This window comes from Octodon degus, unplaced genomic scaffold (assembly GCF_000260255.1).
Source record: "Octodon degus isolate 3935 unplaced genomic scaffold, OctDeg1.0 scaffold00211, whole genome shotgun sequence".
Taxonomy (NCBI): Eukaryota; Metazoa; Chordata; class Mammalia; order Rodentia; family Octodontidae; genus Octodon; species Octodon degus.
Window position 1 is genome coordinate 2852875 of NW_004524787.1, and position 19900 is coordinate 2872774.

At 33.1% G+C, this 19900-nt stretch overlaps 1 long non-coding RNA gene across 1 annotated transcript in view; it reads left to right on the forward strand.

Moving 5' to 3' along the window:
• The window catches only part of LOC111813676, a 217917-nt gene extending 213000 nt beyond the window's left edge, over positions 1-4917 (forward strand). The window contains exon 3 of the long non-coding RNA XR_002818868.1: positions 4718-4917. This is a non-coding gene — a long non-coding RNA (uncharacterized LOC111813676). The remainder of the gene's footprint in view (positions 1-4717) is intronic.
• The last annotated feature ends 14983 nt before the right edge of the window (positions 4918-19900 follow it).

Below are 19900 nucleotides of genomic sequence, written 5' to 3' on the forward strand. Positions count from 1 at the left end.
TTTTTTTTTTTTTTTCAGAACTGGGGATTGAACTCAGGCCCTTGCACTTGTCAGGGAAGCACTTATTCTACTGAGCCATCTCCCCAGCCCCTTAGATGTTTGTTTTGTGGCTATCACAGGACAAATGAAACCAAGTAATATAACTTATTTTAAACTGATCTAGACTTAATTTTAAAGCTATAGAGCAAAAAGAACAAAAAGTAGAAGAAAGCTGTATACTTTTACTACTTTAGTCCAAAATTTTTAATTATTAAACCCCATTTGGTGTCAATTAATTTTCCCATCTCTTAACAAATTAATCTAGTTGGCATTTTTAGTACTTTGATCTTTTGATTGTAATCCTAAGATTATATGGTTTATGTGCCATGTTTAAATAATAACGTTCTTATTTTTTCTGTATACTTTTGAGAGAGCATTTCATACACTTATACATATTGTGGTTATATTACAATTTCTTTTAATTGACACAGCTTACTTTTGTAATACAGCTCTATTGGTGATAATTTCCATAGCTTTTGTTTATGTAAGTTTACCTGTACTTTTCCTTTATTTCTTAAAGTGAAGTTTACAACTACTTTATTGTTGGTAGACACATTTTTTGTTTAATACATTAAATGTGTCATCTACACCATCCTAGCCTATAATGTTTTTGCTATGAATCTCCTTCCTTGAAATTGAAACCCTCATTTGTATAATTTCTTGCCAATATTTAAATGCTTTATTTTTTGTTTTATTTTGGAAAGCTTAGTTATAAAATGTCTATCAGTAGACTTTTTTTGCCTTCTTGAGTTTTATCTGGCTGATAATCTTTGACTTTCCTTTCTTATAGACAATTGTATATTTATATTTGGGAAGTTCTCCATTATCTTTTTGAATTTTTTTAACTTTTTGGATTTCTCTTTAATGGTAGTATAATGAATATTTGTTCTTTTCTTCATTACCCATCGAGCTTATAATTTTTGTTCCTTTTTATTCTTTGTTCTCTTCCTGTTTTCTAATAGCTTGTTTCTAAGTTCATGGGTTCTTTCTTTTGCTTAATTTATCATTCTGTTGATATTTTACTATATTATTATTCCATTTATTTTTAGTGTAGGATTTATATTTTTATCGTTTTAATCTTTCTGTTGTTTTTATGATTAATTATTGAATTATTTCTCTTTGTTTTCTTCAGGCCTATTGTTTCTTTAAAATGACTATTTTGAATTCTCTGAGTTGATACATTTCTATAACATTAAGGTCAGCTTCTGGAATTTATTTTATTTAGTGTGGCCATGGTAACAAGGGCTGTCTTGGTGCTAGCATGCAATATCTGCATGTTGAAACATTAGGTATTTGTTCCTATCTTCATAGTCTGGCTTTGTTTCTATTCTTCTGTGACTGTATTCAGTCTATTATATTGTCTGAGTCTTTGATCCTTGCTTATATTTCAGATTTGATTGGTGAACTAAAGCAGGCTAGGTTTGCTGGGAATCTGTGGAGAGTTTTCTATGGCCCAAATGGAGTTTGTGAGGGCCTTAATAGAGTGGTTCATCATGCTGGGTCTACAGGTTTCATTATATGGTGAGGGAAGATTGAAAATCTCTGTTTTTGATCACTGGCTTGTGGTCAGGGTATGAGAAACTGCTTGACACTGGCCTCCAAGGCAATACTTTGTACCTGTTTCCTACCAAGTGTACAATAACTGCAAATTGTATTTCCTGATGTTGCAGAGGGAATGTGGTGAATTTAGCCTTTGACTCCATGGTTGTTGTAATGCTTAGTTACATGCAAAGGTGATAGTTACTAAGTCTAGCACAGGAAAAGGACAGGATGAAAGCCTACAGTCCTGGGTCCTGACTGCCACTGAGATTTATTCATGGCCCAAGGTCAGTGAAGCCAGCTGGAAATGATACAGTCTGGAAAATGAGTCTCATCAAGTCTGCAGGTGAATTCAGAGAGCCTGTATGCAGAGAGTGGTTGGTTTTAGAAGTCACTGTGACCTGTTTGGTGTTTGGTTGAATTATGTTCTGTTGCATTCAGTTTCATAACAACATTTTGTGCTTACTTGCTGTATGTTTCCCCTAGCAGAAGGTCCATTAAGTTCTGCTCGATCTTTGGTGAAGGTAGTGGAAGAAGTTCCTTGGTTATAAAGGCTGCTCCTAGTCTGGCCACACCTGAAACCTATAGCTATTGAGTGAAGCACATTCCCAGGGTATACCCCAGGTCTATACTGTGGCTGGTAGTGGTGCAGGGCAGAACACAAACCTATTTTACTTTGGTCATGGATTTCTTATCTGTTGGGCCAGTTGAAAGGCTCTATTTTACAAAATTTTTCTAGTTTCAGTGGCTGTTGGGATTTTTCCCCTTAGTGGCTTGAACATCCATTAGTATGCTTAGTATTGAGATCTAAGCTAAAAGAAGAAAACTTACAGTTCCCTCTTGTTGCCACAATGGATGGTGGGTGCACTCTGCCCTGCTTGAAATTTGGGTGATGGTAATATGGGCAATGCAACTCTTTATTTCTTACCATTTTTAATGCTTCTTTTATTGTTATGCTAAAAGTAAGTCCTGTGGTCACTCATTTGATTTACTTGGATCTTGTAAGTAGTTATATATTGGTAATTGTTTCAAGTTGATGTTACTTTGGGAACATATCTAATGTAGGCTCATATTTTGTTATTTTTCTCTACCCATCTCCAAACTTTTTTTATAACGATGAAGATTTGAATGTCAATAAGCTAAAAAAAAGCACCCAGTTGAGACAGAAAAATAGAAGATACTGGAGCAAGTCCTAGAGAATACTGTGTTGTGGTATAAAAATAAGATCACATTTGGGGAAGTTACATTTATTGAGAATGTACTTTTCCTTCTGTGATAGAAGTTAAAATATTGAAGATGGAGATATCTTTACAGATATAGATATAGTTGTTTGTTATCTGTCTCTCCAAATACAATGTGTAAGGAGATTATCTCTGTTAGTCACATGAATCTTTATTGTATGGATCAAATCCAGAATACTATATATGCATACAACTTTGTTTAAATCAATGTATATAGATGATTTGAAAATTAGAAAGAATTTGGTTAAATTTTACCTTAGAGCCATCTGTTATATTTGTAAAGTAGAAAAAGAAGTCAACAGTCAGCATGCGAGTTGGATATTATTTACATCACACTCTGAATAAATGAAATTAAAAGCGAAAGTATTTCACAGCATTTTTGATTGTCCAAATTAGCCCTAAAATTTCCCTCTCTTGAACTAGCATTATGCATACAGCTACTATACACTTGGCCAATAACGACATGTTAAATGTTAGCCATCTTTTTTTCATTATAGCATCAGGAACTTTAAGCACTTGTTTGTTTATGTTAAGATGTCCACATAGTATAAATGTATAATTTGAGATATTTGTATTGGTTAGTATTATTTTAATTATACATAATTGTAGCATAGAGTGTGATAATTACATACCCATACACATTTTGATAGCAAATTTAATATTTATTTTGTACCTTAAAACTCTTTTCTAACATAATAATGATGCCAATAGTTAAGTAAGTTTATCCATGTATAATGTTTAACTTACAAAGCCTATACATAGGGCATCTCATTTGCTTTTTCAGATAAATTATATTGTTACAATATTTTAGTGGGTGGGGAAACTGAAGCTCAGGAAGATTTCATAACATAATGTAAATTTCATAGTAAGCAAGTAAGGGCTGGGCATTTAGCTCAGTGGCACAGCATCTGCCTGGCAGCTGCAAAGTTCTGAGCTCAATTTCCAGTACCAAACAAATAAATAAGTAAATCACAGTATGCAAGTGAATATTGAACTCCAAATCCTACTGTAAACTAGATCCATGCAGCATGTGGATTTTGAGATAAATCAGAGAGACAAACTAGTAAAGAAGAGACAAACTAGGTCAGGGACAATGCTAATGAATATCTGAATCTCCTAAGCAATAATCTACAGATAAGGAAGAGACATTTTGAAGGGCATTAAATGAGCTCAGATTTGTGGATGTAAATTTTCAGGTACTAGTCATATATGAAAGAGGAGATGGCATCCTTTTAATGACACTAATCTGTTCAACAAATACATTTTCCTTGGCCCCTACTTGATACATGTATCTTTCCTGGCCAAAATTAAAGTTTTACTAATCATTCTGTTTGTTCTGTATTTCTCATTCTCATTGTAAATCTAGGTAGAAGAAAATAGTGATACTCATGTCATAGCCTGAATGCTGTGCTCACTTGAAATTTGCTTTACTAAATTAATTATTCCATTTTCTTTAAGCTGAAACCCTGCCAAAAGTTTCACAACACACAAAATTTAGGCAACTTTTTTGCTAGAATTTAACATAAATTGCCTGTAGTCTATTTCTCAATATTTCCCATCTATAACATCATGAGTATATATTTGACTGTCTACAGTCCTGTCAATATTCTGGTCTTCTCAGCTTGCTCTAGAAGTTTCCATTCCACTTGCAGCATTCTTAGGCTTCTCAATCCTGCATTATAAACCTTTCTAAAGTACTGCCACTAACTATTTCCAAAGGTTTTTATACCAGAGTGTCAGGTATAGTCACCACAACAGCTCTACTTTTCAATACCAGTTTTCAATGTTAACTTCCTCTTATTGTGACACAATAGCTTAAGTAACTAAATGAAGCAAGATGTATTTTGTGTCCGTTTCAGAGATTTCATCCCAAAGTCAGTAAATTTCATTTCTTTTAGGCCTGTGGTTAAGCAGAAACACCATGGACGGAAAGCTGTTCATATTATGCCACTTAAGCAGAAAGGGTGAAAGGAAAATGCTGGAGAACCTGTGCTGACGGACTTCCTTTTGTTCTGTTCTATCTGATCTCATATCCTGTTTGGATGGTGGTGCTGTTCCCATTGAAGGCCTTTCTTCCTCATCATTTTGCTGTCCCATATGCAAGGTATGCCTGAAAACATACAGATATTCTTGGAAGTGTGCTTTCCTAATTTACTAGGTACTTCTCAATCCAAAGAATTGATGAGATTAACTGTCACAGGATCTGTAAACAGAATTCTTTCAGAGCCTAACATATGTTTTTGTAATTTCACTGAATAACCATATCACACCTACTTTTATTCTTTAGACTATTTCTATTGGTGTATTATTAACCTTAATTTTATAAGTTTTATTATATTACACATTGAGTGCTTAACAGGAAAAAAATCACAAAACTAAAGTATTACATTTTTGATTGTTTATAAAATAGGATCAAAATTTTCAACATTGACTGAGGCTTGTGGTAAAAATCTAAAAAAAAACAAAAATAATTTCTTATATGAAATATAATAAACCTACCAATATCACTCTTCAAAAATAATCTTTAATTATCACACCTAGGGCAGTCTCCTCACTTGAAAACAGAATGTTCCATGCACACAAATTGCATGCACTGACAGCACATGTATTTACTTTCTCTTCTTTCTGAAGGACATACTTGATTTGGCAGCTCTTCCTGTTTTGTCAGGAGGCTCTTATTACATTATGCAATGTATAGTTTTTGTTTTAATTCATAGCATTTTTTATTATTATAGAGAGCAAAACCACTAAAAACAATTGTACAAAATTTCAAACTAAGATTGGAGAATAAAAATGGTTAGCACATTGCTTATTGTTATCTTCAATGTAATTGCTCAGATTACAAGATATGGACAGGAAAATTGATCAAGTGATGTAAGCACAAATATTTATTTTCAATGAATTAATAGAAATTAGTAGCACAGCTTTATTTTCCTGGGGTACTGGGGACCAAACTCAGGACCTTGTGCATACCAGTCAGGCACTTATGCCACTGAGCTATCTCCCTCGCCAAGTATAGCTATCTTAACTATCTTGCATATACATATATCTTGGAAAAGATTAAGAAAATAATCTCATTAATGATGATTTAAAAAAGAAAAACCTTTAGAAATAAATTTAACAAAGAAGTGAAATATCTATATTTTGAAAGTATAAATTATTTTTTCTTTCTGTATTTTAGGACAGGGTCTACAGGGTGTTCAGGGTCTCACTACTAGATCAGACTCATAGTGATTTTCCTGTTTTCAGCCTCCCAAGAGCTGGGATTACAGGTGTGAACCACAATGCCCAGTCTCAGTCACCATCTCAGTGCTCTTGGGGGGAGGGAAGGGGGAGAGGAGAGGGGCATGGCATGACAGGCCCAGAGATCGAACCCCTGGCCCCTGTGCTTGCTTGCAGGCACTTTGAAAGTATAAAATATTAATACAACAACCATTTCTATATTCCTGTAGTTTTGTTTGGTGAAGTTCTGTATCATTTCTAATATTCTTTTATTAATTTTATTGAGAAAAATAGCATTGAGACCGTTTCAAAACAGGTTAGTAGGACAGCTACAATAATTAATACCTTGCATATTGTTGTCTTTGTAGTAGTTATTCATAGCACAAGATGCAGGCATGATATCCTGTCCAAACATTATTAGTACAAGTCTTTCTTCTCATGCAATGAATAGTTAACAGAAACATAAAATAAAATGAAGTATTAAACGCTGAATATATATTGAGCATTTAGAATAAGCATCTACAATTTCATATTAGTGGAGAAAACCTATAAGATCAAAAATAAATTCTTATATGAACAACAATGAAAATACCAATAGTACTCCACAAAAAAAATTTACTTCAATTATCACACAGATAAAAAATAAGAACATAAGATGTCAATAAAATAAAATGTCAAATGTGTAATGAATATGCATCAACATTTTCATATCAGCTATGTGCTTGCTTACAAAACCTAAAAGATAACATCACAAATGAAAACCTATGTGAGTTTCAATGTAAACACAAAGAAAAGTCTGCCACCGGGGGTGGGGGGAACCTTTTCTTCAGCATTCACACACAAGGCAGTTTTCTGCATGACAAGTGCATGTTACATGTACATGATGCACTAATGCTGACAGTCCATGTGCTTAGCTTTCCATTTCTGTATAGTATTCCATTCTTGTCACCTCACTTTTTTACTGGTTTTGTCAGGAGTTTCTACTAGGTAGTAAAACGCACACTCAGCAGGGAAATAAAATAAATAAAATGTTAAATTTGTAATGAGTGCTTGGAAAATACATCTATTTTCACATGAGCTGTTTACTTGATTACAAAACCTGAATGGTATCATCTAAAAGAACATCTTTGTGAGCTACAATGAAAATACTAACAGAATTCTACAATAAAAATAAACTGCTTCAATATTTACATAAAAATAAGTCTTCAGATATGGAAATTGCATGTTCTATACATAAGTATTGCTCACACTGAAAGCATGTACATTTTAATTTCCTGCCTTTTCTTGTAGGACACAGTTGACATTTTTTGTTTGTTTTCATTTCTGTAGTAAGTGTTTGGGGGTGTTGCACTTTCTTGTACAACTGACAGTTCACCAGGGTGCTCCACATTTTTTATGTATCTTTTATTCTGCTGTAAGTGATCTCTTATGAGTTCTATCGCAGCCTTCTTTTTTTTTATTTTTCAAAGACTACAAATTGGTAAAAAAGAAAATTCAAAATGATATACAATTTCATTAAACAAAGTAATAGGAGTTTGACTGTGATTGTTGTATAAAATTATCCTCAAATTGTTTAGATTATCAGATACAAACCTGCAAAATTAGTTAAAAAAGTTATAAGACATCAAAAATTAGAAGAAAACATAAGTGAAATAAACCAGAGCCACATATATGAATATCATATTGTCTCCCTACTGTGAGAACTCAGAAGAAGAAATAAAAACTGAAAGGTATAGCACAATTAAATATGAAGAAAAAGAACTTAAGGATTAAACAATGAAGAGAAGAGAAAAGAGAAAAGATAGGGAAAAAGGTAAAGAGAAAAACATGGAAGTATATACACAAGAAGTCTGAGGTGATTGTACTAAGAATTTCCATCAGTTTTTTTTAAATAGTAGTTAATGCGTAGACTCCTAACTTTGACTAACTCTGTATGCTGATATCTGCGAACTAAGCAACTACATTGACGACACCAATGTGTAATACAAAAATCATGCTTTAAATACCTGTCATCTTGATCTTCTAAATGGGTACCTTTTCTAATGCCATATCAGTTATTACTGTACTCTTTTAAAATGTATTTTAGAAAAAGGTAATAAAAGTAAATGAGAGTCAAGGAAAAAAATTAGAAGAAAATAAATAAATAAGGGCCAGCCTGATAGCTCAGTGAACTAAGGTGCTTGCTTACACAGAGTGCAGTGGCCAGGTTCAATCCCTGACATGCTCTGCTGGCCATGCCCCCAGGGCATGCTGAGAGGGCAATTGAGACTGGGCATGGTGGTGCACACCTGTAATCCCAGCACTTGGGAGGCTGAAAACAGGAGAATCACTAGGAGTCCAATCTAAGTAGAGAGACCCTGTAGACTCTGTCCTAAATACAGAAAATAAATAAATAAATAAATAAATAAGATAAAGAATTTAAGCTTTAACTGCTCCTTTCAATAGACCAGCAGAAATCAAGAGTACAATTATCTGAGCTATCCTGTACAGGTACATGAACATATGTATTTTCCTTTGTTCTTTTTTCCTTTTACTCATTTCATTCTTTTCCTTCCCATTGAACAGATTCTTTACCTATCACAGTATCTACTCTACCTATCAGAATACTCTTTCGGGTTCTCACACTAGTGAGACAACATGATATTTACACATGTGGGTTTGATTTATTTCACTCATCAATATAATTTGTAGTGTCATTTATTTACCTATTAAAGCCTCAGGTTTATCATCTTATAGGTAATACTACACTGTGTAAAAGTACCACAACTTTTTTATCCATTCCTCAGTTCATGAGCATTTGGGCTATTTCCAAGATATAGCTATGACAAATTGTGCTGCTATAAACATTGGCGTACATATATTACTGTGGTATGAGATTCCCAGTTATTCTGGAAAAATACCCAGGTGGGCAATAGCGGGCTTGAGTGGGACTTCCACTCCAGTAGTCTTCTAAGAAAATTTCTGTAATATTTTGTACTTATTTTCTTTGTAAACTATCAGAGTATATGTCACACATGTTTATAACCAAGTAAAACACAAACTTTGTTCAATGCTTTGTGTTTCAAGTGACTTCATAGTTGCTGCATAACTGATTAACAATGTATACTCCATTTTTGGTTCTGTTGTAGAAAGTTTCCATCTCAACCTTCTGTTTTGTTGAGGTTCCTCTATCAGTATTTCCTCATTAGTGCAATTTTGACATCAGGAGTAAAATATTACAGATTTTCAAAACAAGAATAGCTGATTAGCAATGAATGATACATCATTTTTATCTTCAAATCTATTGCTCAGATTAACATATAGTTATGTAAGACTGGACACACAGTTGAATATTACAGAATGCTTTTGAGAAATCTTAAATTTTGTTCTTGTCTCTTTTATTACCTTTTTTCTAAAATATTTACTATAAACATGGCATAGTAATAATTGATATGACATTACAAATTGTACACATTTAGAAGACCAAGATGACAGGTAATTCTAAGCATAGTTTCCATATTGCACATTGCTGTCCTCAATGTAGTTGCTTAGCCAATGTAAGACCTTTTCAGTTCCAAAGATTATACTATGCAATTCTTAGTTTTAAAATTTCAATATTTCTTCTTTTTTAGTGACAAAATTTTATTGTCTTTCTTTTTTTATTAATTTTAATGAGAAAGAAATAGCAATGAGACAGTTTCAAAACAGGTTAGTAGGACAGTTACAATAATTAATACACTGCATAGTGTTGTCTTTATAGTAGTTATTCAGAGTACAAGATGTAGACATGATATCTTGTCTAAACACTATTAGTACAAATCTTTCTTCTCATTGAGCTATTTTGCTAAATTCAAGCACCTACAATATTTGAAAGGCAATGAAACACCCATCTCTGACAAAACAAAACAAGAAAGTGGGATATAAATGAAGGACCGTTTTGTAGTGAAAAAAAAAATATATATAAGATAGTTAGGATATATATATATATATATATATATATATCTGTATATACAAAATAGGATAGATATACAGCTACTTTCTCTTAGTTCAATAAAATTTCAATATTTCATTTGGAGTTTCTGCTTTGATTCTTGTGTGTAGTTCCTGCACTGCTTAACTTATGTTCTGTTAGCAAATGTAACATCAATTACAGTCTGGTAAAGCAATTGTCAAATGTTGCATTCTTACTAGTTTGGGAGGTGAGAGCAACAGCCTTGTTCACAACACCATTCAATTTCTTACCATATTAATAAGAACCAGATGGCTCAACTCCAGGATAAGTGTTTAAAATGCAATCATAATAAATCTTTGCATATAGTAGCACATATTTTTTAAATGTTTTCATTTATTTTAATGAGAAAAAAAGATAAAATAGCAACGCAACAGTTTCAAAAACAGGTTAATAGGATATTTACAATAATTAATACATTGCATATTGTTCTCTTCATACTAGTTATTCAGAGAACAAGATGTAGACAAAAAAGAATTTTAAAAAGCACATAAATTTTTATGCCATATTTTGACCCAATTTTTTAACAAGTTTATTATATTCAAGCGATCTCCATAAGAAAACTGTGCTTAGTACAGCAGACCTATGAATGATTTCAGTTCAGTTAATGAGGTGTTATAATAAATAAATTTTTGAATATGGCTATTGGTGCATAGAGAACACTTTTCTTCCATTTCATTCTTGTCTATTTCCCAGCATCTTGTAACATTTTATCCATTAAAATCTCCTACTTTGAATGACAGTGCAGGCATTCTGTCCTGTAAGTTTTGCCCCTGCTAAGAACCTCAGTGTATTTTCGGACCTGGCTCTAATTCCACTTTGGATGCATGACCATTTTGCAACTTTTTGACTCGTCAAATATGTACTTATGTTTCTGTTTTCTTCATCTGAATCAAGGTGTGCATTCCCAGTGTCTGTATCTGTCAATTCTTGCTTCATTTCACTGTCATAGGAAGTTTGGCTTACAGTGTTAAATGCATCATCATCATCGTCACCAGCAGCAGCGGCAGGGTCATCATCAGCATCATCATCTACTCACACCACTTACTCTTTTGTTATGTATTTTTTCATAATGGATCATGTTCATCATCCATACATGAATAATCTGATGACTCAATTTTGACCTTGAGAACTTGCAAATGTGGTGTTTCATGTGCCATTGGATTGAATTGGGTCACATCTACCAGAAAAAATATTTAAAACAAATGTTGAGTAATATAGGTCTTTTACACTCCCTCTGATACTCGGATAAACATGTTCAGAACTGTTCCACAGTATGTAATCCTGGTTTGACACATTTGCACACATGTACGCATGTTGCCTTTCATCATATCAAGTGTATAAAACATAAAGAATTGCTTCCTATATCCCTCAGGGACAGGTAATAACATGCACAGTCAGTTGCTGTTACAATAAATTAAAAATTTATAGTAGAAAATTAAGAATGTGTATGTTTTACCCTCTGTTATACATGGAGGGCTTAATAGTGAATGCCTATAAACAAATTGTGACAAACAAATCTTGCAAAGCTGAACTCTTTTCTGAAGGCCATATGTCTTATTCATGTATGGTGGAACACTGATGGATGGTACAGCTCTTCTGTTTACCACAGATTTTATTTTCTCCACTTCTTTTTTTTATTTTTTTATTTTCTCCACTTCTTCAAAGCAATATTAAGAAGTACATTTATACCAATTAAAAATCAATAGGACTATAATTATACAAAAGCACACAATTTGAAATCATACAGCTTGGGACATACTCCTGATGGAAGGTTATTTTTGTATAAAACATTTTTCTAGCCACTTGTCTAACTTGGAGTTGATGTTTCAAATTATGTCTGTTTGGTTCTTTCACAGTGCCATCAACTGAACAATTTTCAAAGTCATGATTGTTGTGGTTTCCATGTAGTAGAAAAATAAGAGTTGCACCAGAATAGAGCTTATATTTTGTTAATTTCAGCATTTACTCATCTTTCTCAGCTTTTCTCAATTTTTTATTCACTTCTGTAGTGTATCATTTCTGTTCTATCACCATTTTTTTCCTTTTAGGGAAAGGTCTACAGGGTATTCAGGGTCTCACTACTAGCTTAGAATTATAGTGATCTCCCCATTTACAGCCTCTGAAGAGCTGGGATTACAGACAAACACCACAATGCCAGTCTCAGTCGCTGTCTCAATGCACCCCAGGGGCATGACACATAGGCAGGCCTGTGGATCAAACCCCCAGCCCTTGCACCTGCTTGCAGGGCTTTAATCTGCTGAGCTATTTGGCCAGACCCTGTCACCATTTTTTTGAAATTTTTGACTGTGATTTTATTAAATTACACATAAGTTGGGTGGAACTGACATCTTAGGGTGAAATATTCCTATAAGCATAGTATATTTATTCTTTTACAAGTATTTAGATCTTATAATTTCTATTAATAATAATGATGTAATAGGTCTGAGCATATAGATCTTAAACATTTTATTAAATGCTCTCCTTGGAGTTTCATGCACTCCTGCAACCCCAAGTAGTACTTTTCTATTCCAGTTCGTTTATTTTGATAATTTGTGTAGATATTATCACCTTTTGTCATATGTAGGAGGATTTATAAACTTAAGCTGCCTTTCTTTCTTACTGAAAAATGAAGTTCATCAAAATATAGTTTGTATCTTTAAAAATTTATTGTTATTAATACTTGTTTGCCATACACAATGATTGTACCTGCCTCCTGCATTCTCAGTTCTATGAATATTCTTTTTTAAAAAAAAATAATTTTGGGCTGGAGAGATGGCTCAGTGGTCTAGAGCACCTACTTAGAACAAGCTTAGCAAAGCATCGGGGACCGCGGTTCAATCCCCCAGCACCACATGCCAGCCAGCCCCGCCCCCTGGTGGGCTGAGCTGGCCACACACACCTCTCTCTCTCTCTCTCTCTCTCTCTCTCTCTCTCTCTCTCTCAAATAAATAAAAATTAAAAAAAATAATAATTTTGTTGAGAAACAAATAGTGATGAGACCATTTCAAAACTGATTACTAGCACAGTTTAAAAACAAATATGATGCAGGAAAAAATAGTTCATCACTTGCAAGACGATGCAAAGATGAACAATGTGAGACTAATAGGCATCAGTGAGAAAGTAGTCAATATAAATGATATAAAAAGGATATGGGCAGAAGTAATAGCAGAAAACTTCCCAAATATGAGGAAATAATCTGACATTCAGGTAATTGAACCACACAGAACTCCAAATAAAATTAGCCCAATTAAAAACACACCGAGACATATAATAGTCAAGATCCCACAAATAGAGCACAAGAACAATATACTGAAAGCTGCTAGAGAAAAGAAACAGTTCACATTTAAAGGAAACCCATCAGAATAACGTTAGACATCTCTTCACAAACCATGAAGGCAAGAAGAGCCTGGAACAAAGTACTTCAAGTCTTCTATGAAAACAAATTCCTCTCACCACTTTTTACTTTAAATCTCTTAATATTCTTATTGGTAAGTAAATTCGTAGACATTGGGAAAACTCAGAAGATGGTTTTAAATCTCTTTCAAGTTCTGTGGATAGCAATAAGTGTCAGGGCTAGGAGACTTAAGGTCCATGATCTCTGCATGACAGAAAAAATACATTTTGGATCATATAGTCTCCCTAGTATAAGAACTCAAAAGAAGAAATAAAAATAGAAAGGTTTAACACAGTTATAAGAAAAGTGATATCTTCAGGATTAGAAATGAAGAGAGGGCAAGGAAAAAAGCTAGGAAACATGACAGGGGCAAAACCATACATTTATATGTACAAGATGGGTAAGGCAATGATCCTGAGAATCTTTAGCACGTTCTCAAAACTAGCAGTTAATGAGTAGGTTTCTCACCATCACTAACTATATATGCTGATACCTGTGAACCAAGCAACAACACTGAAGATAGCAATGTGTAATACTAGGGTCATGCTTGGAATGCCTGTTATTCTGGACTTCTAAATATGTACTGCTTGTCATGACATACCAATTACTGCCATACTGTCTCTCAAGTAAATGTTTGTTTAAGAAAAAAGGGTAATAAATGAAAACAAGAGAAAAGAAAAAAAAATGACACAGGACCGTCATGCTACAATGCCTTATATGGTTAGATTTCTAAACTTCGTGTAAAAATATGTGTTTATTCCTATTTTAAAATTTTTTTTATTTTTTAAAATTTTTTCTTCATATTCTGTAGGGACTTAAAGGTTAGCATTTCAATATTTAATGGAAAATATCCGTTCTATGTTATGCCTAAGATGTTTGATATTCAGACAGATAGTGAGACTTAAGCCCAACTGCTTATGTTGTACGGTAATAACAATAAGCTTCTCTTCTGGAGGCTTAACAACCAACCTAAGTTTGCAGACCAAAAATTAGAGAAATAGAAGGGCTGCAAGGACAGTCAACATTTTGGTTGTAGCCTTTCAAGGTCTGTGAAAACTCAGGACATAGAAGAACCTGTACTGTAACATCATGTAACTCAGTTGTGTCCCAAATTTTCTGATCAAGGAGGTTATGGGGCCACAGAATAAAGTGACCGATGATGTAGAGTGTGTGTAAGGAGAGTCACATGGAGAGAAAACATTCTCTCAGGCTTTCACAGAGAGCAAATGGGTCAAGCAATGGCTGTTACTCATCCACATGGCTTACAGTGACAAAGGATCTACAAACTGTGGTACAGGGTTTCAGGCTAAATCCTGAGGGTATTTGACTGATTTTATCAGATACAAAAGTTACATTTCTTGTTATATAGGTCTTGCTTTTTCTTTGTCTTAACCATCCAGCAGAAAAGTATGAAAACGAAGTATAAAAAGTAAGCCATATTTATATGCTGAGCTGTAAAAGGCTGAAGTCAACAAGTTCTGACATTGCCAGTCTTATGGAAAACCCTCTACTATAGACTACTGGACTATATTAGAATGTTTTGATGAATTCACACACCTGGAATATTTAAATGGCAATGGAATACCCTTCACTGACAAAACTAAAGAAAAAAAAGGGGATACAAATGAACAACCATTTTGTATCTGTATATTCAAAAAGTTACAAAAGATACACAGCTACATACTCTTAATTCAATGAATAGAAAGATTTGTTCTAATAGTGTTTGTGGACAGGATATCATATCTGCATCTTGTACAATGAATAACCTCTAAGAACAATATGCAATGTATTAAGTATTGAAACTGTTGTACTAGTCAGTTTTGAAACTGTCTCATTGCTATTTGTTTCTCAATAAAATTATTAAAAAATTAAAAAATAAAAATACATTTCAGAATTCTAAATTAGCAATGTTTATTTTTAACAATGTTTAAAGTCCATCTTTTTTTGTTTATACATGAAAAGACTGATAAAATATTCTACTCATATATAATGAGAAACTACAATATTTCCAATTAAAGAAGAGATTACTGAAGGGCACATAATATCCACTAAAGGGGGGAAGAGTTCAGTGAATAATATTCTGTAGTCACATCTATAAGGATCAGATTTTAGAATGATTTCATTTTTAATATATATGAGTTAGAATTTTGGGAAAGGGAGTATAGGATGAACTAGAATTACATGCTTTTTTCTTCCTTTGTTCCCCCCAACTGTCTTTTTTTCAGTCATAGTGATAACAATGAGTAATATTAATTATAAAATACAGTAATTATTACTGGTAGAAAAATTGTTTTTCTATTCTTAATAGGACTTCAGTTTTGTTTTGTTTTGTTTTGTTTTGTTTTGTTTTGTTTTGTTTTGTTTGCGGAACCAGGGATTGAACTCAGGCCCTTGCGCTTGCCAGAGAAGTGCTTATTACACTGAACCATCTCCCCAGCCCCAGAACTTCAGTTTTAAAAGAAAAATTCTATAGGCTCACAGCACAAACTTATACATAAAGTTTTAGATGCTATTTTCCCTACACCACAAACAAAGTGAAGCATAAAGTTTGTGGTAGAATACAATTAAGACTTAACTCACCAATTTCCAGGCTTATATTTCAATAGATATTTTTCTGGATATTAAAATAGAATAGTTTCTAAGTTGAGTGTAGGTAGTTAGAATCTCTTCTTTTCTTTCCTTCTTCATTTATAGCTGTATTTCATCTTTTGTAAAGAGCACAAATTAGAATTAAAAGAAAAAATTACAAGTGATACAGATTTTCCCTTAAACTAATATGAATTTCATAGTATTTGTGGTAATACATAGTGTTGTCTTCCAAGCAGTTATTCATATTATGAGATATATTCATATAAAGTTAGAAGGAAGAATTGTGTAAGACATTATGAAAGCAACAAAGACAAACAAATTGAAAAACTGAGATGAAACAAGCTAAAGCATTAACTACTTCTTTCTATAGACCAGCAGAAATGCACAGTACAGTTGTCCACACCATCCTGCTTACACACATGGATAAATCTTTCCCCCACTCCCTCTCCTGTATGTTTCATTGGGCTGTCCTTGTACTTGAATTTGTGGAACTCCCAGTAAGCTTTATTTGCCACTTGTCTGTTATTCCACCAATCTGCATCTTCTATATGCAAGCATTGTGATATTAATATTTCACAGTGTTCTATAACTACTAGCTTTTGAATCTCAAAACAATAGTAATCAGTTTTCTGCCCACAGTTATTGAAGAATAAGTACTTCCATTTAAGTATTCTAGGAAGTGGAGCTTTTCATTGCACGAAGAAGGAAAGCATTCCGACAGCTTTCATGTATACCTGCTAGGTTAGATCAAAACATGTATACTGAATGTTTAAATTCAAATAATTATTATAGTAATAAACACATTGCCATTATAGTCACTCAAAATACTTTCTCTCCAAATACACCTACCCATCATTCATGGTGCTTTGGGAAGCATACTGGCAGCCTACTTTATGAGGTGAGATTTAAAAAGGTGAGTGCTAGGACTGAGTGGCATCAAAAAAAGGCAACCAGGGCCTGGGGATTTGGCTCAGTGATAGAATGCTTGCCTAGCAACCTGGAAGCCCTGGATTCGGTCCTTGGCACCAAAAACAAAAAATAAACCTCCTTTAAAAACAATTACACCAAAAAGTACAGTAACATCAAAAAAAACTCATTATCACCACCTTATTCATTGGATCTGGCATTGTTGATTTTCAGATATTACTAAATGTCCCGATGACTATGAAATGTAAATGTTTGGAATCAATTCAGAACATCGAGTTAGCCCTGAGAGTGCTGCTAGACACTCAAAAGGGATTTTTAGTACTGCTTCAAAAAATTTTAAGAGTGTTGAACTAAGTCCAAGAGAGCAGGAGTATTTTGAGGGTGATTAATGGCAATATAGACCCAAATGTGTAAACATATGTTGTTGCCCTATTGTTAAGAATCTGAAAGAGAAAATAAAATCTGAAAGGGTCAGTAGATAATGTGAAAGGTAAAGAAACTGTACAAAGAGAAGTAACAACTGAGGTGAGGGAAAGGAAAGAAGAAAGAAGGGGGGAAAGTATATATGTATATATTATATGATATATATCCTTTTAAATTTTACATATAAAATTATATATCTCCTTTTTAACTTTTTATAATTTCATGGGCTTGTAACTGTTAGTCTGAGCAACTAATTTGAAGACAACAATGGGCAATACAACAATCACTGTTGAATTCCTTTAGTTTTGTTTAGTGAAATTTTATATCATTTCTAGTGGGTTTTTACTATGTTTTATTCTTTTAAAAAATTTAAATATTCCCTTACATACAATATGAGACTTTTAAAACAGAACATACCAAAAATTGTCACTTTTGTTAAGCAGAATTACCATCATTAGCATGCATTAACAGTCTTTTCAGGTGTCTCTTACCTTTCATAGCTATCACTTGTCATTAATATCTATCCATATCTAGTATGTATTATTTTACTTTGCATTTACCAAGAGAAAAGGAAACAAACTCTTTTAAGAGTTTTGTGTTCTGAAGTTGGTTTAAATGGGAATCAAATAGTTTCTTGGTATTGTTAATAATAATAGTGATAATAATAGTTGCCATTTATTTAGTACTATTTGCCAGGGATCTTGTTAAATGCCTTATAAATACACTACTGATATATTTGCATATTTACATATTCCTTATTTATAATTATATATTCGTATATATTAATACTATAATCCTATGGCATATGCACAGAGAGGCAAGAAATCAGAAACAGTTAAGGGACTTGCTCAAAATCACTTAGTAAATGAATGATAGAAGTGTATTTCAAACATTATCAACTTAAAATTATCATTACTGTTTGCAATTATATATTATTATTTATGTAATATCTTCATGTCAACCAGAGTATACAGTCTTTAAGAACACTGATATGTCTATTTTGCTCAGTATTTTACCCTAAGTACCTGCAATATACTATTCTATTAATATTTTATGAATAAAGGAATGAAAATATAAACTGACAGGTTCAATTAATCATACCTAATCCATTGCTAGCCTATAGAAGAGCTATTATTTGTACTTTAGCTACTTTCTTCTTGCTCAGACATAAAGTCTGACATACGCAACTTAAAGGAGAAAAAATTTATTCCAGCTCATGGTTTGTAGAGGTTTCAGTCTTTTATTGGCTAGTCCTAAATCAGCACAGCATAACAGAGTGGCATAGCAGAGAAAAAGGAACTTACATCAGGTTGACAGGAAGCACAAAGAGACCCAGGGGGCAGGAAGCAAGAAAAAAGAATGCTTCATTTTTTTGTGACACAGAACAACATGGCATGAGATTTCATCACACTGCTCATAATAGTGGCATTAGATGAAAATTTACAAACAATGTATTTCGAGAATTTTTCATTTAATATTTGAAGCACACTTCCAGGCCATACTCCTATTGACCCACCTTCTGTAACCAGGCTTCACTGCCCAACATTACATTTAGCTACAAACACATAACTGTACGAACATACTAGTGAGCATCATATCCCATGATCCAGGCACCTCCAAAAATCCCCCACCTGTGATCACATGCAGGTCTGAAAGAATATGTAGATATAAACTGTAACAATTTTTCTGAAATTTATTATTCCCTTTCATGTGAATTCCTGGTTCTGTTTGAATGTATGATAAGTTCCTTTTAGTATATGAGTTGTTTTAATTGTTATTTTTTCTGTGTGTATACACATAAGTTTATATAAATGATGTTGTACTATGCATCTCATTTTGATTTCTTTTTTAAAACATATCTGTTAAGGTTTTCTGTGGCATACTAACTTCATTGTTCCACCAGATGCTGATTACAGTTGTCTGCTCCTATCATTGTTTCAACTTTCTTTGCTATTATTTCATTCTTCTGGCATAGCCTAAAAATATTAAATTAGAAGTTCTAAAAATAAACTTTTCATTTAGATGCCACTGTTATGAGCAGTGTGATGAAATCTCATGTCATCTTGTTCTGTGCCACCAAAATTGAAGCTTTCTTTTCTCTTGCATCCCAGGACAGTGTATATTATTCACCTTTTATTCAGTATTCTTTTAAAAAATTTTAATGTTCCCTTACATATGATATTAGACTTTTAAAACAGAACATACCAAAAATTGTCACATTTATTAAGCAGAATTACCATCATTAGCATGCATTATCAGTCTTTTCAGGTATCTCTTACCTTTCATAGCTGTCACTTGTCATTAATCTCTATCCATATCTAGTATGTATTATTTTACTTTGCATTTACCAAGTGAAAAGGAAACAAACTCTTTTAAGAGTTTTGTGTTCAGAAGTTGGTTTAAATGGGAATCAAATGGTTTCTTGGTATTGTTAATAATAATAGTGATATTAAGCTTGATAGCCTAAATCGTTTGATAATAACAATAAGCTTGTCTTCTGGATGGTTAACAACCTAAGTTTGCAGAGCAAAATTA